General features: G+C 39.3%; 1 protein-coding gene across 1 annotated transcript in view; it reads left to right on the top strand.

The window, feature by feature from the left end:
• Positions 1–235: 235 nt before the first annotated feature.
• LOC105391894 overlaps positions 236–6,274 on the top strand; it is a 63,077-nt gene continuing 57,038 nt past the window's right edge. Inside the window, exon 1 of the mRNA XM_048626979.1 lies at positions 236–350. The gene's annotated coding sequence lies outside the window, so the exon portion shown is untranslated. The remainder of the gene's footprint in view (positions 351–6,274) is intronic.

The raw sequence follows: 6,274 nt of genomic DNA, 5'->3' as shown, positions 1-6,274 counted from the left end.
AGGCTGAATTAATACATAGGCTACTTATAATTTATTTATTTAACTCTTTATTGTACAATTATCACAAATAAGGGTGGACTTATTATTACGGAATTCCCACGGGAAAACTTTTAAAGGCGAATTGAAGCTCACAGAAACAGCTAGTAACTTATATTTGAATCTATGCCCCTGCAGAGGCGACGCATCGCAGCTGCCCCGCTCCGCCAGCATCGACAGCATCGTGGAGGCCGCCATCTGCGCGCGGTTCTCTGACCCCGCGCCCGCGCAGCCAGCGCCGCGCAGCGACCGCGCCCTGTCGCTCGTGTCGCCCGCCGTCGGACGCCGCGCCAAGACGCAGAGGGGGCAGGCTGGTGAGTGTTCATGTTCATAGAGTAACTATATAGTTAATGATTGTTCCTACACGCAGACTTCAAATTTTACAATAGAACAGTAACTAAATGATCGGTGTCCAACTAACCAGTTGGACACCGATCGTGGAAACTGGAAATTGGAAGACTGCGGGAGCTCTCTCCACGAGGAGCTTAGGGCCTCCACAGTACTCAAGACGTTCCTGTCCTGAACTCTTTCTTTGGATTCATCTTAAGAGATTGCGAGGGAATTGAGGTTGCTGAGGATGGATCTTCTCCAAGTTATTGCAGGCCACCTTCTGCCCTGCGGCGGATTCCAATCTAACGCTCCTTTGGCGATATTTCCCATCTGTCTCCTAAGGCAGTGTCCGATCCGATCGAGATTCTTCTGAATATCTCTGAGTCAGAGTAACTTATTTATTGAAGTGAATAGACCCTGCGCAGCGCAGAGCTGAAAATATTGTCTGTCTTGCGAACTGTAAGCGAACTGTACGGATAAAAACTTTCAGCTACCCCTGGATTACTGACAACGTTAAGTATATGATGAGCTTGAGAGATGCAGCGTATAAAAAGTTTCGTGTCGCAGGCTCAGATTCAAACAAAAAACACTATAAGGACTTGAAAAGTTTAGTTACAGCCGCTATTCTCAATGAAAAACGAGCTTACTATCAGTCCAACATTAATAATAATATTAAAAATTCATCCACTCTATGGAATAATCTTAAAAAAACAGTTATGCGGAGCCATAAAAATACAGTACTCCCAGAACATTTTACTAACCCCGACGAAATTAATCAACACTTTTTAAATCTTCCCGGTAATAACAGTCTAAATTTATCTAATATTATTTACTATGAAAGCAATACACAAAAAAAAACATAACTTCAAACTACAAACCATAACTGAAGAAGTAGTCAGCGGGTTAATTAAAAAATTTAAATCAAATGCGCTAGGATATGATGGAATATCACTGGATATGCTAATCCTCACACTTCCACGCACATTAAACATCCTTACTTTCATCATCAATCAATCCATAACTTCATCAATTTTCCCCGATCAGTGGAAAATTGCATTAGTAAACCCTATTCCTAAAAAGTCAGACCCAACGGACTTTAAGGATCTCCGACCAATTAGCCTACTATCTACCCTATCTAAGATACTAGAAAAAGTAGTACACCACCAAATGTCCAATTATCTCGAACAAAACAAGATCCTTCCATCAGTGCAATCCGGTTTCCGCAAGGGTAGAAGTACAACGACAGCACTCCTAGATGTGGTAGATAACATTCTCGCATCCCAAGATAAGGGTAAATCCACCATACTGACACTACTCGACTTTTCCCGCGCTTTTGACACGATCAGTGTCCCGCTACTGCTGGCAAAATTGACATATTATGGTTTTGACCCCAGCACGGTGAGATGGTTCTTTAGTTACCTAGATCGAATATCCCAGATTGTCAAGTTGAGAAAATCTGATGGTACAACTATTTTATCAGCGAACTATTCAGTGACCAGGGGTGTGCCACAAGGATCTATCCTAGGACCTCTACTATTTATACTGTACGCCTGTGACATCGCTTTGGAGGTGAAAAACTGTAGTTTTCATGTCTACGCAGATGACCTACAAATATACTTGTCATGCCCCCCACACGAGACAGAGCTAACATGTAAGCTCATTAATGAGGACTTAGAGCGGATTACAACCTGGTCTAATAATAACTCCCTTCACCTTAACCCGAACAAATCTATGTATATGATAATTGGTACCAAAAAGCAGGTCAAAGATACCCTAGCAGAAAACCCTAACATTATACTAAATGGGACGGTTATTGAAAGGGTTACAGAAGCGCGCAACCTGGGTCTTGTGTTTGACAGTAACCTACGTTTCGAGAAACATGTTATGAACATGGTTACAAATTGTTTTTACAGACTTAAACTTCTGTATAACATAAGACCGTACATCGATGAAGCCCTCCGTATTCAGTTGTGCGAATCACTGGTACTATCTAAATTGAACTATGCCGACACTGTATATGGACCGTGCTTACTACGTAAAACAGAAAGGTTGGTTCAAAGGGTGCAGAATGCCTGCGCTCGGTTCTGCTTCAACATTCCCCCGCGCACTCATGTTACACCCTTTCTAAATAGGTCAAACCTGCTGAAGATTGCGGCGAGATGGAAGTTGCACCTGGCTACTCTCCTCTTTGGCGTCGTGAAGCATCAGTCGCCAGATTATCTGTATGATAAGCTGAACTGGGCGCGCCAACACCACACCATCAACACGAGGGCCTCCACGTATCTGATGCTCACCCCCAAGCACAAATCAGCCATGTATCGGCATAGCTTTAAGTATCTTGCCAGCGACATCTTCAATAATCTCCCACCCCCTATACGTGGTCTGAAAACAATTTACACATTTAGAAAACGTTATAAAAATTATTTACTAGCAGTTCAAAAGGCACAACCATAATTCCACTCACTTGAATTTTATCCACGAAGCGCAAGGTAGGATTTCGTTTGCATGGTTGCAGGCCCATTCCCATTATTGTCTGCTACACACACACGTTCATCGTTCATAATATTCTTCTAGACGCTTTGACATTTCATTTTAGTCCTTGGAACCTGAACAATAAAGTAGTGAATTATAGTTAACAACACTATTCTAAAATTTTAGTACTTATGAATATATATGTACCTAGTTATTATTTATTTATGTATAATACATATGAGTTATACCTAATTATCTATGTATACATACACGTATTTATCACACAACATGTTTTTGATAACTTTCACATACCATTATTATTTCTCACTACAAATAACACAAAACACACTACCAGTTCAATGGCTTAGTAACCTATACATATTACATAACTACATGGTATTGATAAGTAGGCACAAACTTACCGTAATTCTAAATGTTATTTATCATTATTGTTTCTTTATGTTATTATAATGTGTCGTGTTTCTGTTCACTTTAAATTGATATTAATTAGTGTTATTATCACGTTCTTATTATTTGTCTCGGTGCGCGCGCGACACGTGTGGCCGGCTATGTGTGCCGCTCCTGCCTGAAAGTAGATTTCAGATTTCAGGGCGAACGCGCTCCGCCATGTCGTCGCTCGCGCACTTCACTTTGTTTTTGTTTCCCCCGTGTTTTCGTTTGATTTTTATTAACTACCTACGCGTAGTGCGTCACTATAAGGCTTCCACTGAAAACCAGCGCAGTGTCCTTTAAACCAACCAAAGGCGCTGCAGTAGCTGAGTGGACACCGTTTTGACGACGACAGCATATTATTTATTGCCTATCACCAATACTTATATATATATATATTTTTTTTCTCATTATTAGATTTATATTCTTATACTATTTAGATTGATTAGATTAAGTACCTATATTTATATTTCATTCCATCTTTCTTTGTAAATTAATATTGCTGTCTAAGCCAAATAAAGTTTTTCTTTCTTTCTTTCTTTCTTTCTTTCTTTCTTGCTCACACACACTCACCGTATCATGTATTTCACACCTGCCTTGCGGTGTCTGTGTTGCGTCCCTGCGACTCAGCATACGCGCAGCGTGTTGACTTCCTAACAGCCGCGGAAACTGATGATCAACCCTAGATGGCATTAGAAGCGCAACAAATAGCAAAAAATGTATGCAGAACATTAAATTAGTTGGAGAACGAGTTATTAGTTTTATTTTAATTGATACGGATAGTAATAATTTATCGGTTTAAAGTTTATTATATTCTTCACCAGGTACGTACTAATATTTTAGGGACATGAAAAACCACCAGAAATGTGTACGAAACTGTAGGTACCTTAAGTACATACCTACATTATATTATTCAGCTGAATATTAGGCAAGTATATGAGGTTATTTCCCGGTTTCCTACATTTCGCTAAGTTACGAGCAGCATGCGACTTCCACATCCTCTCCTGGGAGCTTCGTTTGCATAAGAAATATATATTATTCTACATTTTCTTGAAGTGAAAAAGCATATTTGAGTTTTCTCAGCCAAGCATTTGTGGAGCAGAGGACCTACCTAGAAGTACCTATAGCATCTTGAGAAAACCGTATTCTTTGTGTTTTTTAAGACGGCCTCATTACAAAAAATACCCGGGATAATTAGATAAGTAGTTCCACAAAGCAATTTTCCAACTGTCTTGTTACTTACCTTCTCCAATTTGGGCTTCCTTGTACACTCCAATTCAATAGGAATTCATCAGGGAAAGTTCACTGGCTTACAAAAACTGGGGCAATAATTAACACCCACTTTGCCTTACAAATCTTAATTACGGATCTATTCGTCGGGGCCTTGTTAAAACAATAAAACCTCGACTTCTTTTAACCAGGTCTATTCTTTGTTATGCTAATCTGGAGGTCCTCACTTCGCTATATCTGCTACCGTAAAGCGGTGGATAGGGTTACATTTGCACGACAGACGGCGATTTTAGATAGCACTTTTGTGTTACTTTTAACTAAGACCTATATGCCTAAAGAGCTTTTTATGACAGTATGTATCCATCAATAATGGATTGAGATACCTACTTAACTGAAAACTGATTTTTGTAGTTTTAATTTATTAGGTAGCATGTACGTTTTACTTTCTACATTTTTATACATAGTAGTAATAGTAGTTAGATATATTACTTACATAAATTGGATTATTATCTTTTACCCCATTTGTTTTGCTGTCAAATTTTATCAAGCAGTTGAAATTATGTTATTTCTACGGGACTTATTTACTGTGTAGAATGGTACCAAAATTTTATAGGTATTTCGTGTTTAGTAAAATTGAACTAAGTGGCGTGTTGTTGAGCAATTTCATGTCGACAGAAGCGGAATGGGTGATAGAATGAGATGGAGATAGCGCCTGCCCGTCAGATAACGTTTGTGGTTACAGCTTTCAACTTATTGCTATGAGCTCACCTCATTGCGCCAGTTTTAGGCAACATTCCCAGTAAGCAAAGTGTTAGCGGGCTGTCGGTGGTATGTAGACTGTGAACGCCTTACAGTGACCTTTTATAACACCCTGTATTTGTATACGTCCGGCGCACCTTGGACAGTCGACTGACGCAAATCCACGATGACAAACCCTAGATGTGCTCGAGTGTTTCGTGTTAGCCACCGACATGCTAAGAAGAAAGAAGGTTGCTAATATTCGCCTTACTCTATGTTCTGCGCGTCTAGTACTTAATGATAACGGGCGAACAGATAGCCCACTCAGAACGCAGCCTTATGAAAATCATTTTTTTTTTAATTAAATAAACTTTTAGTACCTAATATGGCCGCCGATTGTACTATTTATTTTGTTTTATATGTTTGTGAAACTGTTTCTGTCTGTGTGCAATAAAGAGTATTTTATCTTTATCTTAAATTCCTCTTGTTACCAAAGCGTTAAGCGTTGGTTCGGCATCGAGCTGGCATTAGTTCACAGATAGGTTATGGCGGCAGCGTCGGAAAGGAACGCCAAGTGGGTCGTCCTCTCCATAGATATCATATTTGTGTTGGACGAGGCACGTGGCTTTTCAAACGGGGAGTAGTTTGAGTTTCGGTAATTTTCGAATATCGTAGAAGAAAATTTGTTCAGAAGGACCATCTAGTTACGTGTCTAGGTACTTTCAGTTTTCAATACGTACCCTTTTTCCATTATCCTACAATATTTATTTTACAGGTTTTTGTAAAAAATGTATAGTAAGACAACGAGGTAATTCAGCTCCTGAACAAACTTTGTTCTACAACTTTGATAAATTCTACATGAGCTAACTACCCAAAAAATTTATTATTTCTATTCCCTTTAGATACCTACACAATTCATTGCTGTAAGTAACTTCGTAATTTACTAGCGACCTTTAGAATTTGGCGGGCACAGTACAAACGAAACATAAAGTAAATATGGTCCGGGAAATTCAATCAT

Source organism: Plutella xylostella, chromosome 17 (genome assembly GCF_932276165.1).
Source record: "Plutella xylostella chromosome 17, ilPluXylo3.1, whole genome shotgun sequence".
In the NCBI taxonomy this organism is placed as follows: domain Eukaryota; kingdom Metazoa; phylum Arthropoda; class Insecta; order Lepidoptera; family Plutellidae; genus Plutella; species Plutella xylostella.
The sequence above is the reverse complement of the archived record's forward strand: the minus strand, read 5'-3'. Positions and strand labels throughout refer to the sequence as shown.